Here is an 18,517-nt window from a genome sequence, read left to right as displayed (position 1 = left end):
TTGTTCTAATTCTGTGAAAAATGCCACTGGTAGTTTGATAGGGATTGCATTGAACCTGTAGATTCCTTTGGGTATAAGAGTCCTTTTCACGATACTGGTTCTTCCAATCCAAGAACATGGTATATCTCTCCATCTGTTTGTATCATCTTTCATTTCTTTCATCAGTGTCTTATAATGTTCTGCATACAGGTCTTTTGTCTCCTTTGGTAGGTTTATTCCTAGGTATTTTATTCTTTTTGCTGCAATGGTAAATGGGAGTGTTTTCTTAATTTCACTTTCAGATTTGTCATCATTAGTGTATAGGAATGCAACAGATATGTGCCTTAATTTTGTATCCTGCTACTTTACCAAATTCATTGATTAGCTCTAGTAGTTTTCTGGTAGCATCTCTAGGTTTCTCTACGTATAGTATCATGTCATCTGCAGATAGTGACAGCTTTACTTCTTCTTTTCCGATTTGGATTCCTTTTATTTATTTTTCTTCACTGATTGCTATGGCTAAAACTTCCAAAACTATGTTGAATAATAGTGGTGAGTGTTAGCAACCTTGTCTTGTTCCTGATCTTAGTGGAAATGGTTTCAGTTTTTCACCATTGAGGACGATGTTGGCTGTGGGTTTGTCATATATGGCCTTTTTTATGTTGAGGAAAGTTCCCTCTATGCCTACTTTCTGCAGGGTTTTTATCATAAATGGGTGTTGAATTTTGTCGAAAGCTTTCTCTGCATCTATTGAGATGATCATATGGTTTTTCTCCTTCAATTTGTTAATACGGTGTATCACATTGACTGATTTACGTATATTGAAGAATCCTTGCATTCCTTGGATAAACCCCACTTGATCATGGTGTATGATCCCTTTAATGAGTTGTTGGATTCTGTTTGCTGGTATTTTGTTGAGGATTTTTGCATCTCTGTTCATCAGTGATATTGGCCTGTAGTTTTCTTTCTTTGTGACATCTTTGTCTGGTTTTGGTATCAGGGTGATGGTGGCTTCGTAGAATGAGTTTGGGAGTGTTCCTCCCTCTGCTATATTTTGGAAGAGTTTGAGAAGGATAGGTGTTAGCTCTTCTCCAAATGCTGATAGAATTCACCTTTGAAGCCATCTGGTCCTGGACTTTTGTTTGTTGGAAGATTTTTAATCACAGTTTCAATTTCAGTGCTTGTGATTGGTCTCTTCATAGTTTCTATTTCTTCCTGGTTCAGTCTTGGAAGGTTGTGCATTTCTAAGAATTTGTCCATTTCTTCCAGGTTGTCCATTTTATTGGCATAGGGTTGCTTGTAGTAATCTCTCATGATCCTTTGTATTTCTGCAGTGTCAGTTGTTGCTTCTCCTTTTTCATTTCTAATTCTGTTGATTTGAGTCTTCTCCCTTTTTTTCTTGATGAGTCTGGTTAATGTTTGATCAATTTTGTTTATCTTCTCAAAGAACCAGCTTTTAGTTGTATTGATCTTTGCTATCATTTCCTTCATTTCTTTTTCATTTTTTTCTGATCTGGTCTGTATGATTTCTTCAGCTAATTTTGGGGTTTTTTTGTTCTTCTTTCTCTAATTGCTTTAGGTGTAAGTTTAGGTTGCTTATTTGAGATGTTTTTTGTTTCTTGAGGTAGGATTGTATTGCTATAAACTTCCCTCTTTGAACTGCTTCTGCTGCATCCCATAGGTTTTGGGTCATCGTGTTTTCATTGTCATTTTTTACTAGGTATTTTTTGAATTTCTCTTTGATTTCTTCAGTGCTCTCTTGGTTATTAAGTAGTGTATTGTTTAGCCTCCATGTGTTTGTATTTTTTACTGATTTTTTCCTGTAATTGATATCTAGTCTCATAGCTTTGTGGTCTGAAAAGATACTATATACGATTTCAATTTTTTAAAATTTACCAAGGCTTGATTTGTGCCCCAAGATATGAACTATCCTGGAGAATGATCCATGAGCACTTGAGAAGAAAGTGTATTCTTTTGTTTTTGGATGCAATGTCCTATAAATATCAATTAAGTCCATCTTGTTTAATTTATCATTTAAAGCTTGTGTTTCCTTATTAATTTTCTGTTTGGCTGATCTGTCCATTGGTGTAAGTGAGGTGTTAAAGTCCCCTACTATGATTGTGTTACTGTCGATTTCCCCTTTTATGGCTGTTAGCATTTGCCTTATGTACTGAGGTGCTCCTATGTTGGGTGCATAAATATTTACAGTAGTTATATCTCCTTCTTGGATTGACCCCTTGATCATATGTTGTGTCCTTCTCTGTTTCTTGTAATAGTCTTTGTTTTAAAGTCTATTTTGTCTGATATGAGAATTGCTACTCCAGTTGTTTTTGATTTATATTTGTATGAAATAACTTTTTCCATCCCCTCACTTTCAGTCTGTATGTGTCCCTAGGTCTGAAGTGGGTCTCTTGTAGACAGCATATATACAGGTCTTGTTTTTGTATCCATTCAGCCAGTCTATGTCTTTGGTTGGAGCATTTAATCCATTTACATTTAAGATAATTATTTATGTATATGTTCCTATTACCATTTCCTTAATTGTTTTGGGTTTGTTATTGTAGGTCTTCTCCTTCTTTTGTGTTTCCCACCTAGAGAAGTTCCTTTAGCATTTGTTGTAAAGCTGGTTTGGTGGTGCTGAATTCTCTTAGCTTTTGCTTGTCTGTAAAGGTTTTAATTTCACCATCAAACCTGAATGAGATCATTCCTGTGTAGTGTAATCTTGGTTGTAGATTTTTCCCTTTCATCACTTTAAATGTGTCCTGCCGCTCCCTTCTTGCTTGAAGAGTTTCGTCTGAAAGATCAGCTGTTAACCTTATGGGGATTCTCTTGTACGTTATTTGTTGTTTTTCCCTTGCTGTTTTAATGTTTTTTCTTTGTATTTAATTTTTGATAGTTTGATTAATATGTGTCTTGGCATGTTACTCCTTGGATTTATCCTGTATGGCACTCTCTGTGCTTCCTGGATTTAATTAACTATTTCGTTTCCCATATTAGGAAAGTTTTCAACTGTAATCTTCAAATATTTTCTCAGTCCCTTTCTTTTTCTCTTCTTCTTCTGAGACCCCTATAATTTGAATGTTGGTGTGTTTAATGTTGTCCCAGAGGTCTCTGAGACTGTCCTCAGTTCTTTTCATTCTTTTTTCTTTATTCTGCTCTGCAGTATTTATTTCCACTATTTTATCTTCCAGGTCACTTATCTGTTCTTCTGCCTCAGTTATTCTGCTATTGATCCCCTCTATAGAACTTTTAATTTTATTTATTGTGTTGTTCATCACTCTTTGTTTGCTCTTTAGTTCTTGTAGGTCCTTGTTAAACGTTTCTTGTATTTCCTCCATTCTATATCCAAGATTTTTGATCATCTTTACTATCATTATTCTGAATTCTTTTTCAGGTAGACTGCCTATTTGCTCTTCATTTGTTAGGTCTGGTGGGTTTTTGCCTTGCTCCTTCACCTGCTGTGTGTTTCTCTGTCTTCTCATTTTGCTTAACTTACTGCGTTTTGTGTCTCCTTTTTGCAGGCTGCAGGTTCGTAGTTCCCGTTGTTTTTGGTGTCTGTCCCCAGTGGCTAAGGTTGGTTCAGTGGGTTGTGTAGGCTTCCTGGTGGAGGGCACTGGTGCCTGTGTTCTGGTGGATGGGACTGGATCTTGTCTTTCTGGTGGGCAGGTCCACATCTGGTGGTGTGTTTTGGTGTGTCTGTGGCCTTTTTATGATTTTAGGCAACCTCTCTGCTAATGGATGGGGTTGTGGTCCTGTCTTGCTAGTTGTTTGGCATAGGGTGTCCAGCACTTGAGCTTTCTCGTCTTTGAGTGGAGCTGGGTCTTGTTCTTGAGACGGAGATCTCTGGGAGATTTTCACTGTTTGATGTTACATGGAGCTGGGAGGTCTCTTGTGGACCAGTGTCCTGAACTTGGCTCTCCCACCTCAGAGGCACTGCCCTGATGCCTGGTTGGAGCACCAAGAGCCTCTCATCCATACGGTCATGTGGCTGTACGTAGGAGGCCTCAGTTCCTTGCCACATGGATCTCTTCTTAGTGCTTCTTGAGTGTCCTCATGACATGGCAGCTGACTTACAACAGGATGAGTGATCCGTCCTGCGGTCGCCAGGACTGTCACGGCTCCAGCTGTTGGGGCCCCTCCAGTACCAGCATCTTCAGTCAGGCCGCCCTCCCCTCGGTCTCTGGGGCATTTCAGTGACGGCAGAGGGAAGAGACCCCAAGCCAGCAGTTCCAGCTATGCCTCTAATTCATTTTTACATTTGGTCACCGTTTAAAATATTTTGATTGTATATACTTTATATACCAGGTTTTTGAGATATAATTGATATATAACATTATGTTTCAGGTGTACAGCATAATTGTTCAATATTTGTATACATTGTTTAATGATCACAATAAGCCTAGTTAACATCTGTCACCATACATAGTTACAAATTTTTTTCATGTGAAGAAAGTTTTTATAGTCTGCTCTCTTACCAACTTTCAAATATAAAATAGAATGTTATTAATTATAGTCCCCATGTTGTATATTACATCCCCATAACTTATTTATTTCATAACTAGACGTTTGTATCTTTTGACACCTTCACCCATTTCACTCACACCCCCAACATCCCCCACATCTGACAACCACCAATTTATTCTTTGTATCCATGAGCTCAGATCTTTTGTGTGTTTTTTAGATTCCAAAGATAAGTGAGATCATATGGTATTTGTCTTTCTCTGACTTATTTCACTTAGCATAATGCCCTCAATGTCCATCCATGTTGACATAGATGGCAATATTTCATTCTTTTTTTAGGCTGAATAATATTCCATTGTCTATTTAAAGCACATCTTCTTTAGCCATTTATGGACACAGGTTGTTTCCATATCTTGGTCATTATAAATGATGCTACAGTGATCATGGGGCTGTCTATATCTTTTTGAGATTTTTGTTTTGTTTTCTTTAGATAAGTACTTAAAAGTGGAATTTGCTGAATTATATGGTAGTTCTATTTTTAATTTTTTGAGGAACCTCCATACTGTTTTCTATGATGGCTGTACCAATTTACATTCCTACCAGCAGTGCACAAGCGTTCCCTTTTCTCCACATCCTCACCAACACTTGTTATTTCTAGTCTTTTTGATAACAGCCAGGTGTGACAGGTATGAGATGATATCTCATTATGGTTTTTATTTGCATTTCCTTTATGATTAGTGATATTGAGCATTTTTTCATGCATGTGTTGGCCATCTGTATGTCTTCTTTGGAAAAATGTCTGTTCAGATCCTCTGCCTATTTTTTAATCATATTGTTTGGGGTTTTTTAATTTTTTTTTTTTGCTATTTAGTTGTATGAGCCCTTTATATAGTTTAGATATTAACCTCTTATCAGATATATGGTTTCCAAATATTTTCTCTCATTCAGTAGGTTGCATTTTTATTTTGGTGATGGTTTCCTTTGCTGTCCAGAAGCTTTTCAGTTTGATGTAATACCACTTGTTTATTTTTGCTTTTGTTGCTTTTGCTTTTGGTGTCAAATCCAAAAATATATATATATATATCTTCCCTAAGACCAATGTCAAGGAGTTTGCTGCCTATGTTTTCTTCTAGGAGTCTTATGTTCTCAGGTCATACATTTAAGTTTTAATTCATTTTGAGTTAATTTTGTGTTTCGAATAAGTTAGTGTTCCAGTTTCATTCTTTTGCATGTAGCTGTTCAGTTTTCACAGCACTATTTACTGAAGAAACTGTCTTTCTCCCATTGTATATTCTTGGGTACTTTGTCAGAAATCAGTTGAACAGATATGTGTGTGGATTTATTTCTGGGTTTTCTATTCTGTTGCATTGATCTATGTGTCTGTGGTTATGCCAGTATTATTCAGTTTTGATTACTGTAGCTTTGTAATGTAGTTTAAAATCAAAGAGCATGATGCCTCCAGCTTTCTTCTTTCTCAAGATTGATTTGGCTATTCAGGGTCTTTTACGGTTCCAACTTCAACAAATATTTACCAAACATTTTCAGAGCTATAGGTCTGAATACATACTAGTGACATAAAAACACAAAGATTCTGCCCTCATACAATGTATAATCCCCAATAAAAAACTACATTACAGTATTGTATTGAGTAAAGGGAGTAAATAATTTAGCATTCATCAATTATAGAAAAGCAAAATATTAGAAAATTTAAATTAATATAAAGAAGAGTTAAATTTCATGTAAAAGAGTTAAATGAAGTGACATAATGGAAAGTTTAAACCCCATTTTCTTGGCCTCTTAGTATCCAAAAAGGTGTGAAAATGCTAGAAAAAATACTATAGATCTAAAAATAGAAAGAAGCTAATTTGGAAGGTAGGTATTGTGAATTCCATTAATTCATTTAATCATTTGGTGAGTATTGATTGAGTCCTTACTATGGGCCAAACATACAAAGGTTAAGATATTGCTTAGAAAAGAAATAAAATAATTATAATACAATGTAATAGAATTATAAAAAGAAGCACAAAACTGTAGAGAATATAGAATGGTCACTTAATACAGGCAAGCCAATGCCATAATTTAAGAGAACTTGGACATGTAAGAGAACATTTCCAGGAGAATCATTGTCTAAAACAGATATGGAGACCTTCAAGATGGCAGAGGAGTAAGATGTGGAGATCACCTTCCTCCCCACAAATACATCAGAAATACATCTACATGTGGAACAACTCCTACAGAACACCAACTAAATGCTGGCAGAACACCTCAGACTTCCCAAAAGGCAAGAAACTCCCCACATACCAGGGTAGGGCAAAAGAAAAAACAGAGACAAAAGAATAGGGACGGAACCTGCACCTCTGGGAGGGAGCTGTGAAGGAAGAAATGTTTCCACACACTAGGAAGCCCCTTTACTGGCAGAGATGGGGTGTGGGGGGGTAAGCTTCAGAGCCACGGAGGAGAGCGCAGCAACAGGGGTGCAGAGGGCAAAGCGGAGAGATTCCCGCACAGAGGATTGGTGCCGACCGCCACTCACCAGCCCAAGAGGCTTGTCTGCTCACCTGCCAGGGTGGGTGGGGGCTGGGAGCTGAGGCTTGGGCTTTGGAGGTCAGATCCCAGGGAGAGGACTGGGTTTGGCTGTGTGAACGCAGCCTGAAGGGGGCTAGTGCACCACAGCTAGCAGGAGGGGGTCTGGTAAAAAGTCTGGAACTGCCTGAGAGGCAAGAGACCATTGTTTTGGGGTGCTCAAGGAGAGGGGATTCAGAGCACTCCTTAAACAAGCTGCAGAGACAGGTGCGAGCTGTGGCTATCAGCACGGACACCAGAGACAGGCATGAAATGCTAAGGCTGCTGCTGCAGCCACCAAGAAGCCTGTGGGCAAGTACATGTCAGTATCCACACCTCCCCTCCGGGGAGCCTGTGCAGCCCGCCACTGCCAGGGTCTTGTGATCTAGGGACAGCTTCCCTGGGAGAACATATGGTGTGCCTCAGGCTGTTGCAATATTATGCTGGCCTCTGCCGCCGCAGGCTTGCCCCACATTCCATACCCCTCCCTCCCCCCCACCCCGGCCTGAGTGAGCCAGAGCCCCCTAATCAGCTGCTCCTTTCACCCTGTCTTCTCTGATCGAAGAACAGATGCCCTCTGGCAACCTACACGCAGAGGCAGGGCCAAATCCAAAGCTGAACCCCAGGAGCTGTGCAAACAAAGAAGAGAAAGGGAAATCTCTCCCAGCAGCCTCAGGAGCAGGGAATTAAATCTCCACAATCAACTTGATGTACCCTGCATCTGTATAATACCTGGACAGACAACGAATCATCCCAAAATTGAGGCGGTGGACGTTGGGAGCAACTGTAGATTTGGGGTTTGCTTTCTGCATCTAATTTGTTTCTCTTTTTATGTTTATCTTAGTTTAGTATTTAGAGTTTATTATCATTGATAGATTTGTTTATTGATTTGGTTGCTGTCTTCTTTTTTTTTATATGTAGATGTATATACTTTTTTCCTTTTTCTCTTTTTGTGAGTGTGTATGTGTATGCTTCTTTGTACGATTTTGTCTGTATAACTTTGCTTTTACCTTTTTTCCTAGAGTTCTCTCCGTTTTTTTTTTTTTGTATATATTTTTTTAAGTATACTTTTTTTTTTTTTTTTTTTGCTGTACGCAGGCCTCTTACTGTTGTGGCCTCTCCCATTGCAGAGCACAGGCTCCGGACACGCAGGCCCAGCGGCCATGGCTCACAGGCCCAGCCGCTCCGCGGCATGTGGGATCTTCCCGGACCGGGGCACGAACCCGCGTCCCCTGCATCGGCAGGCGGACTGCCAACCACTGCGCCACCAGGGAAGCCCCTAAGTATACTTTTTAGTGCTTGTTTTCATTGGTGGATTTATTTTTTTGTTTGGTTGCTCTTTTGCTTTCTTTCTATTTTTTTTTATTACTTAAACATTTTTTTATTTTTAATAATTTTTTATTTTTTATTTTAATAACTATTTTCTTTTATTTTCTTCTTGATTTCTTCCTTCCTTCCTTCCTTCCTCCCTCCCTTTCTTTCTTTCTTTCTTTCTTCCTTTTTTTTCCCCTTTTCTTCTGAGCCATGTGCTTGACAGGGTCTTGGTGCTCCAGCTGGGTGTCAGGCCTGTGTCTCTGAGGTGGGAGAGCCGACTTCAGGACACTGGTCCACCAGAGAGATCCCGGCTCCACATAATATCACATTGTGAAAGCTCTCCCAGAGATCCCCATCTGAACGCTAAGACCCAGCTCCACTCAACGATCAGCAGGTTACAGTGCTGGACACCCTATGCCAAACAACAAGGAAGACAGGAACACAACCCCACCCATTAGCAGAGAGGCTGCCTAAAATCATAATAAGGTCACAGGCACCCCAAAACACACCACCGGATGATGTCCGGCCCACCAGAAAGACAAGATCCAGCCTCATCCACCAGATCACAGGCACCAGTTCCCTCCACCAGGAAGCCTACACAACCTGCTGAACCAACCTTAGCCACTGTGGGCAGACACCAAAAACAACAGGAACTATGAACCTGCAGCCTGCGAAACGAGACCCCAAACACAGTAAGTTAAGCAAAATGAAAAGACAGAGAAACACACAGCAGATGAAGGAACAAGGTAAAACCCCACCAGACCAAACAAATGAAGAGGAAATAAGCAGTCTACCTGAAGAAGAATTCAGAGCAATGATAGTAAAGAGGATCCAAAATCTTGCAAATAGAATGGAGAAAATACAAGAAGCGTTTTACAAGGACCTAGAAGAACTAAACAGCAAACAAACACAATAAATGAAATTAAAAATTCTCTAGAAAGAATGAATAGCAGAATAACTGAGGCAGAAGAGTGGATAAGTGACCTGGAAGATAAAGTAGTGGAAATAACTACCACAGAGCAGAATAAAGAAAAAAGAATGAAAAGAATTGAGAACAGTCTCAGAGACCTCTGGGACAACATTAAACTCACCAATGTTCGAATTATAGGGGCCCCAGAAGAAAAAGAGAAAAAGAAAAGGACTGAGAAAATATTTGAAGGATTACAGTTGAAAACTTCCCTAATATGGGAAAGGAAATAGTTAATCAAGTCCAGGAAGCACAGAGAGTCCCATACAGGATAAGTCCAAGGAGAAACATGCCAAGACACATATTAATCAAGCTATCAAAAATTAAGTACAAAGAAAAAATATTAAAAGCAGCAAGGGAAAAACAACAAATAACGTACAAGAGAATCCCCATAAGGTTAACAGCTGATCTTTCAGCAGAAGCTCTTCAAGCCAGAAGGGAGTGGCACGACATATTTAAAGTGTTGAAAGGGAAAAACCTACAACCAAGATTACTCTACCGAGGAAGGATCTCATTCAGATTTGACGGAGAAATTAAAAGCTTTACAGACAAGGAAAAGCTAAGAGAATTCAGCACAAGCAAACCAGCTTTACAACACACGGTAAAGGAACTTCTCTGGTAAGGAAACACAAGAGAAGGAAAAGACCTATAATAACAAACCCAAAACAATTAAGAAAATGGTAATAGGAACATACATATTGATAATTACCTTAAATGTAAATGGATTAAATGCTCCAAACAAAGACACAGACTGGCTGAATGGATACAAAAACAAGGCCTGTATATATGCTGTCTACAAGAGACCCACTTCAGACCTAGGGACACATACAGACTGAAAGGGGATGGAAAAAAATATTCCATGCAAATGGAAATCAAAAGAAAACTGGAGTAGTAATTCTCATATCAGACAAAATAGACTTTAAAATAAAGACTATTACAAGGACAAAGAAGGACACTACATAATGATCAAGGGATCAATCCAAGAAAAAGATATAACAATTATAAATATTTATGCACCCAACATAGGAGCACCTCAATACATAAGGCAAATGCTAACAGCTATAAAAGGGGAAATTGACAGTAACACAATAATAGTAAGAGACTTTAGTACCCCACTTTCACCAATGGACAGATCATCCAGAATGAAAATAAATAAGGAAACAAGATTTAAATGATACATTAAACAAGATGGACTTAATTGATTTTTATAGAACATTCCATCCAAAAACAACAGAATACACTTTCTTCCCAAATGCTCATGGAACCTTCTCCAGGATGGATCATATCTTGGGGCACAAATCAAGCCTTGGTAAATTTAAGAAAATTGAAATCGTATCAAGTATCTTTTCTGACCACAATGCTATGAGACTAGACAGCAATTACAGGAAAAATTCGGTAAAAAATAAAACAGATATGGTACAGAAAATGGGCTAAATTTGGAGTAGTGATTCAAATCTGGCAGCTCAATGTGAAGTTGTATATGTGACATCAACTCTCTGAGTCTCAATTTCCTCATACATTTCAAGAAGTTATATACGTACTGGAATGGTTGTTGCAAGGATTTAATATATTGGCTAATGGTCTAGTATATGGTAGATCTTCTGTAAAATGGCGGTCAGTGTTAGGATTATTTGCAGAGTCTTAAACTCAAGTAAGAGTAGTCAAGGATGTTCCAGATTTTTAAAAAAAGCACAAATGGTATAAGCTAGAATAATAGAATGCCTTTATATTAGGTCCCTAGGGAACAGTTGACAAGCTGCTAGTAGGTGGACTCAATAGAGAAAAGAGTACAGAGAATGAATTCAGAGAGGTGAAGTGTTGGAGTTAGATAGTGAAGGACTTGTGTGATATTCTAAGGAATGATGCAGAATCAGATTTCTGGTACAGAAAATTATTCTGGTGGCAACTGGAGGGTGAATTGGAGATGGAGCAGTATGACAGTTATAGAGATCATATAGAAAGCATTTGGAGGCATGCATCCACTCCTCAATGATAGGTGATACTGATGCATAAATGAAGAGATAGCTACTTTTAAATCCAGGAGAGAAATTGTGAATCATGAAATAGTGGAAGCAGAGGTAATGATGATTTGGGAGAGCTTTGGAAGCATAATGGACAAGAGTATATGATCAAGTGGGTGTGGGATATGAGAGACAGAGAAAAGTCAGGATGACTCTGGAGCTTCTGACTGAAGCCTGTGGGTAGGCTACAGGCAGGACAGCAGTGGGCAAAAGAATATGGTCTCCAGAGACTGCTTGGGCCCAAATCCTGGCTTCATCATTTTGTAGATGACATACCTTGGGTAAGTAAGTAGCTCCTCCACTTACTAGCAATATGCCTGGGGTGGAACAGGGGAGACTTCAAGCTCAGTAAAGTGAAGAAATCTTCCTAGAGTAAAACTTTTGATAATATATTAAAGAGCTTGAGGCAGAAATACAAACAAGTTATGTGGCTAACGGTTTGGCTGCTTCACTGCTCAAAGCCATAGCCACTAGCTACATGTCACTATTTAAGCTTAAGTTTAGCACTTTAGTCACACTAGTCATACTTCAAATGCTCAGTAGTTACATGTGTCTAGTGGCTGCCATGTTAGACAGTTGTACAAACTCTTTTCATCATTACACAAAGATCAACTAGACAGCACTGGGTTACTCCAAGAATTTATAAGGAGCAAGATTAGAGGATTTTAAAGAGAGGTTTGGGGCTCCTGAAAGTTTTAAAGTAAGCCTACAGTGCAGAAAAATTTGTTCTATGTGAATGTTTACTGAAAGCCCCTCTCTGCTGAAGAGACTTAATCAGGCACATGAGTGTACTTGGTATTCGTATATCCTTCAGTCACATTCTATTCACCTGATGTTTGTCCAGTGGGTTAATAAACAAACAATATTCATCAGCTCAGCATCACAGTTCTCCATTCAATCAGTGCTGACCTTGCTGTACTACACATAAGAACCCAATTTTTCAGTAACAACCACCACCCCTGAACCCCCAATTCAATAACATACAACAAAGGGTGCAGCCAGCTAGATACCTGGTGTCAAGCTTATGACATTGGACACCTTCCATTCGAAGGAGGCTTGGAAGAAACATGTACTCTAGATTGAGATTTGTTTTCTTTGCTCATCATGTTATGCCAGCACAAACATTCGTGGGCTGCTAAATGCCTTATCCACTCTCTTGGCATGATGGTATCATTGCTTTAAGGAAATCATGTTATGGAAAAAGTAAAATTCAAAACCTTATCAGTTAACTGACCATCAAAAAGCAGCTGGCATTATAGCATGATAAAATTTCTATTAAAAAGGCATTTCTCCAGCACAGGGAGTCAAATCATTTTTAGGCTTGGACAGTATCTCATACCTAGAGGATGTGGTAAATGGTTTGTATTTTTGTCATCTTTTCCCCATAACCAGAACTCAAGTGTCAGGTCTCCTAGCATGGAATTTGACATGGAGCCTGCCCTTAGGAAACCAAATGATCCACTTTTGTGCTTTTTGTTGTTGTCGTTGTTGTTGTTTTGCGGTACGTGGACCTCTCACCACTGTGGCTTCTCCCGTTGTGGAGCACAGGCTCCGGACGTGCAGGCTCAGCGGCCATGGCTCACGGGCCCAGCCGCTCCGCGGCATGTGGGATCCTCCTGGACTGGGGCACGAACCTGTGTCCCCTGCATCGGCAGGCGGACTCCCAACCACTGAGCCACCAGGGAAGCCCTGCTTTTTTGTCTTTATTTGTATAACTGAACCGATATCTCCACCAATTAAAAACTGATACTGCTACTCGGCCTTTCGGGGTTCTTCATGCCACTTACTGAGCAATCCCAAATGGAAGTTTATATAGTTGATATGGACAGTGGATCTGTTTTAAGAAAAACTGGGTTATAATTCCTACAGTCCAGGAATTTCAACCCTCCTTCTTGTTCTCTACATATTCTCTCTTTCATACTTATTACATTCTAACATTATATAAAATTTACTCATTAGTGTTCAGTGTTTATCATATATCACTTCATGCTTAAATGTAAGTGACTCAAGTACAGAGATCTTTGTCTTCTTTTGTCTACCAAAGATTTCCACTGTATAGAACCGTGCCTAGAATGTATCAGTTATTAAATATATATGTATATATAGAGAGAGAATTGAAGCATGAATGGAATCATGCTAGTTTCAACTGTTCCATTATAAAAGAAATGGAAGACTACTGCAATCCATTACAAGTACGATTACTGTAAAGCTCACATCCCACGAGAATATTTTGGGTCATCCTTCAAAGTTGAAAGAAACAAACATGGTCAAGTTTCTGGCTAAAGGCAAAAGTAATAATGAATTGGCAAAAGAGTTAAAAACCATGAATATCAACTATGGCCCTGTGACAAAAGGGAACCACGCCTGCAGAAAGAGAGTAGATTGTTTATGGTTGTGTTTTTCATTCTTTTCTCTGTTTTACTAGCATTTATAGATCATTTTTATTGAGATGGGATAATAATAGACTTAAGGAAATAAAAGGTGCCACCTAAAAATCTTGGGCTTAGACACCTAAACTCTTACAGCTGTCTGCAATAACTGATGAAATTTGTGGAGTGTTTGCCTTTCTCGGGGAATTGGGTATGTTTGCAGTTTTAAGGTTGATTATGTTCTGGGGAATATTAATTTTAGAAATGTAATATAGTTAGAAGATATATGAGGAAATGAGGTAGCCAAGGGGGTAATAATTTTGTAAACATTTCATGGTTTGGGGTACCATCAACGTTGACCCCTCCTTCTACTGGTAAAAAAGGAAACTTCATGTATAATATCTGTTTCATTTCTCACTATGGAGACTGAGGGAAATGCCACCTAATGGCAGCAAATGTACATAAAAGTATCTACAGCTCAGCCTTGGGTGTTGTATCTGAAATGAATGATGTAAAGGCAGTAAGATGGTTGGTGTTTATTAAAGTTAGCTGTGACTGTGTCCAGACATGGAAATACCCTGGCTATTTATTTAGCAAGTATACATATAGGTCTTACTATGTGTCAAGTCCAGCTCTAAGTGTTTTACAAATATTAAGTCATTTAGAAACTTCTATTAGTCTCTGCCAAATATTCTGGACTTGTAGTAGGATTGTACTCTCTGATGTCCTTCTGGTGTAGCCAAGTAACCAGTTTGGGCCAGGGAGTTTTAAGGGATGTGTGTCATTTTTAGGCCTACCAACTAGTTGTCAATAAGATACCCTCCAGTCCTCTTTCACCTTTGTTGTGGCCATTGATAATACTCCAGAGAATGGCTCTTCCTTCAGCCTGGATTTAAGAGTGCAGATGATGGAGCTGTCAGTTAGCCAAACCATAATGTACATGTTCCATGAGCATAAAATGAATATTTTAAAGTTAGTGAGATTTGGGGGATTGTTTGTTACCAGAACATAGCTTTCCCTAGCCTAATACAAATTCCTATGTGGTAGGTACTGTTATTCCCATTCATAGGGAAAACCAACCCACAGAGTGATTAAGTAATTTACACAAGGTCATACAGTAGGAAGCAGAATTCAAGTTCAGCTAAGTTAGCTTCAGAGTCCATATTCTTAACTAGTAGGCTCTGCATCCTCTATAGGCTGTCATTTATAAAAGATGTTTTCTGTCCTTTCTGATTTTTGTACTTCTAGCCTTGCCTTATACCTGTGTACCTTCCAAGTCTTTCCATTAGCTCCCCATTATTAGCATGGGTACTCCAACAAATAAAACTTTTCTTTCTTAAAATAGAGTTGTTTTGGTGCTTATAACCAAGAACCCCAAAAGAAATATGTGAATGCATTTACCTATTAAAAGCAATAGGTATTCACTGAAGGAGTTTAAGCTGATGAAATACATGATCCAATTGTATTAAAATAAGCCAAATAACCTGTTTTAAAAAACTGAAATTAGAAGTGTATTTTACAAATTAGAAGTGTATGGAAACAAATCGATTAAATATATTGATAGAATGTCTCAAAATTTCCCATAAATCTCAGAGAATTTTAAATATTAGGAAAACACAATATAGTGATACTGTGTTCTCATTACGATGCTAACCTCAAATAATCCCAACTCAGGCATAATATATAGTCTCTCCAATCCTGAGAAATGGTCTCTATAATGGTGTGACTAAGGAAATATATTCTGAAAGCCCCACAGAACTACTTTTCTATTCAGTATTGATTTTTACAGTGTTTTCACAAGTTCTGGTTATATGTTTGGAACTCTATTTTAAAGGTAACAAAATAAGTTCTGAAAAAGCAAGACTGGATTTAACATCTAGTAAAACTGCCAATTGCTTTTCAATTTGTTAGTTGAAAAAAATATCTAGATAGTAAATTGAAAGTTTTTATATCTATCATTGAAAAGTGGTATTTGTCTCCAGACTAAGATAGAAGTATGTGACGCAGAAGCCTAAGAAAATGTTTATTTACAATGGCTCACACTCAGTACCTATCTCTTAGAAGTGAGATAGCACATCAGTACATATTGCCAATTCTGTCTTTTATTGTTTCCATAATTGCCAGACTCCTTATCAGATTTTTTAAATCTGAAAATAATCAAAGCAAAATAGCAATTTCACCCATTACACTGGAGAATTTCAGCAAGAGTTCCTTGTTATTTGTATATATTGAGCCCTTCCTCGAGAATCTAGGTCTAGATGTTATCACATAAAACCAGCAATAATTTTTAGGTTCCCAAGATAATAAAAGAATACACAGATAATAGAGTATAAGGAAGATAAATTTCTTTTAGGCCATATAAAAGATAAAAACTATGCTTATAATGCTTTTTTCTTCTTTTTTGTAATAGAGTTGGATATATTCATTTTTATGTGTGTATGTTTATTGTGATTTGCTGTTACGGGTTTTTTTTTTCAATCATCCCAATTGCAGTGATTTCTCCTTTCTAAGTGAACAGAGAATATTAATAAATCTAGGGCCATTGTTCTTAAGTGAGTTTTGCCAGAAGGTCAGTGCGTTGTTTTCTGTCAAAATACACTTACATGTTTGCACTAAGGAAGGATGAATTAACATATGCAAATCCTATGGGGTTTTTTTGTTTGTTTGTTTGTTTGTTTGTAGATCTTGCTGCAGGACCCTGTTGTCTTAATCTACTTAAAGTGAGGTTTGTCCCTTTGTTTCAGGTCTAATAAGATTGCTAAGCAAGGACCTTTGTCTAGCAAGTACTGCTGGGAATAAAATCTAGGGATGCTGTGAATAAATCTGGGTCATTAACATAACCTAGTCGTGCTATAAATTTTTATCATAACCTCTCTTCAGTGATGAGTGGAATGGTCTGAGATCTGCCTGCTGAGGTATAACTGTCAGCTAGAGGCTACCTCGGTTTGCCCCTGTATACTCAGGCCTGACAGCTAAGATGCCCAGGACCACTTAGACCTTGAAGGTGTCAACTATCAGAAAGAGGCCTGAAAACAGTCATGGAATAACTAAGTATGGTCTGGATATTACTTTGAGCAGAAAGAAGTAGTTTGGAGGCCCCCAAACAATGAATTGACAGTGTCTATTTAGAATCCAGTAATGAGCACTTGAAATATGAGCAATTAAGGTGTTTGTAATACTTTTTACTCTATTTCTCCAATAGTGAATATGAAAGGACTGGGCTTTTATTCTTTGTGTTGGGAATTTTACTGTTCTCATTAATTTCACCATCTGTCTACATTCTTGTTGTGTGATTATTACATGGACAAGAATATAACAATGAAAAGAACAAGCATTAATTCAACTAAGGTTATCTTTGAAGTCTGTCAACTGTACATTGTCTTAGTCTCCTAATAAGGAGAGAATATTGTTTATAATTATATTGTTTATTTACCTAAAGAACAGGAAGATCTAAACATATGGCTCAAACTCACAATTAGATGATTCCCTGCAGTGAGCTCAGTAATCCTTGATAAGTTTATACAAACTGACATTTGGCTAAACCTGTGACAAGGAAAAAAGCAAATTTTCTTTGGAAAATAAGTCAATAACCTCCTAGGATCTAGAAACTGGGAAAAATAGGAAGTACAGGCTAAAAATTAAGACTTTCTGTCTGCATATAAGCTCATAAGTTTTATAGCACTTTCCTTCCTCCAGATTTTCAGCAAGCCTATAATCTACAACAGCCCTTAGATCCCATTCACTTTGCCTTATGCACTTGTTTATTTTTCTTGAAAATTCCCCAGACATTTTTCTTAACAGGTGATTTTTCAATGAAATGTCATTTTGGCTTTTTGTGAGTATCCTTAGTGGCATGTACCAAATGACTCATTTCATTTGTGACCAGAGCCAAATTCAAATTTAATTTTCCAGAGGGGACAAGTTAATGTATAACCTATTGTGCCACCTGGCATCCTAAATTAAATATCCTGAGCTGTTTTCACTGAGAACAGAGTCGGGTTTATTGTTTTGTAAAGACATTTTCAGCTGTCAGCTGTGACTTCAATCACTTTTTTAGTTATACAATTAACCCATTTGTTATAATTAATAAGTAATAAATACTCAGAATTCTAAATTTTGAAAATGACAATTTGGGTTAGTTAGGTCTATGGAACTGCCGGGGCCTATATTCTGAACTAGAGAAATACTAAAACCTCTTAATTGAACTTCCATTATTCATCCTATACTGAGTTTTGTGCCTCATGAATACTATCCTAAATTGTCCTTTTGAGGTTCAAACCCAAACCAGTTTAATTCCAAAGCTCATATATTTTTCTATTACATGATGTTTGAGTTAAAGGTGTTTTGTTAATGTTTATGGAAAGCATGAACATTATAAAGTTAAAAATAGAAAGAAGAATTTTCAGACCACTTCAAAATGGCATCTAGACACAAAGTCGTAATAGTATTGTATATGTTAAAAAAGTGAGACTTGGGGCTTCCCTGGTGGCGCAGTGGTTGAGAGTCCGCCTGCCGATGCAGGGGACGCGGGTTCGTGTCCCAGTCCTGGAGGATCCCACATGCCGCGGAGCGGCTGGGCCCAACAGCCATGGCCGCTGAGGCTGTGCGTCCGGAGCCTGTGCTCCGCAACGGGAGAGGCCACAACAGTGAGAGGCCTGCGTACAGAAAAAAAAAAAAAAAAAGTGAGACAATAAAGTTTCTTTACATAAAGATTTCTGAGTTATTAAGGCCACTTGCTGTTCAAAGTAGCCTGGTATGTCACCAAAAGACTATAATTATAATATATAATATGTGTGTCTTGTAACTCACCAGTTTACATTCTAGGAGCAGCTTGCTCATTTATG

Source organism: Mesoplodon bidens (genome assembly GCF_964165515.1).
Source record: "Mesoplodon bidens genome assembly, chromosome: 11".
Classification (NCBI taxonomy): Eukaryota; Metazoa; Chordata; class Mammalia; order Artiodactyla; family Ziphiidae; genus Mesoplodon; species Mesoplodon bidens.
The sequence above is the reverse complement of the archived record's forward strand: the minus strand, read 5'-3'. Positions refer to the sequence as shown.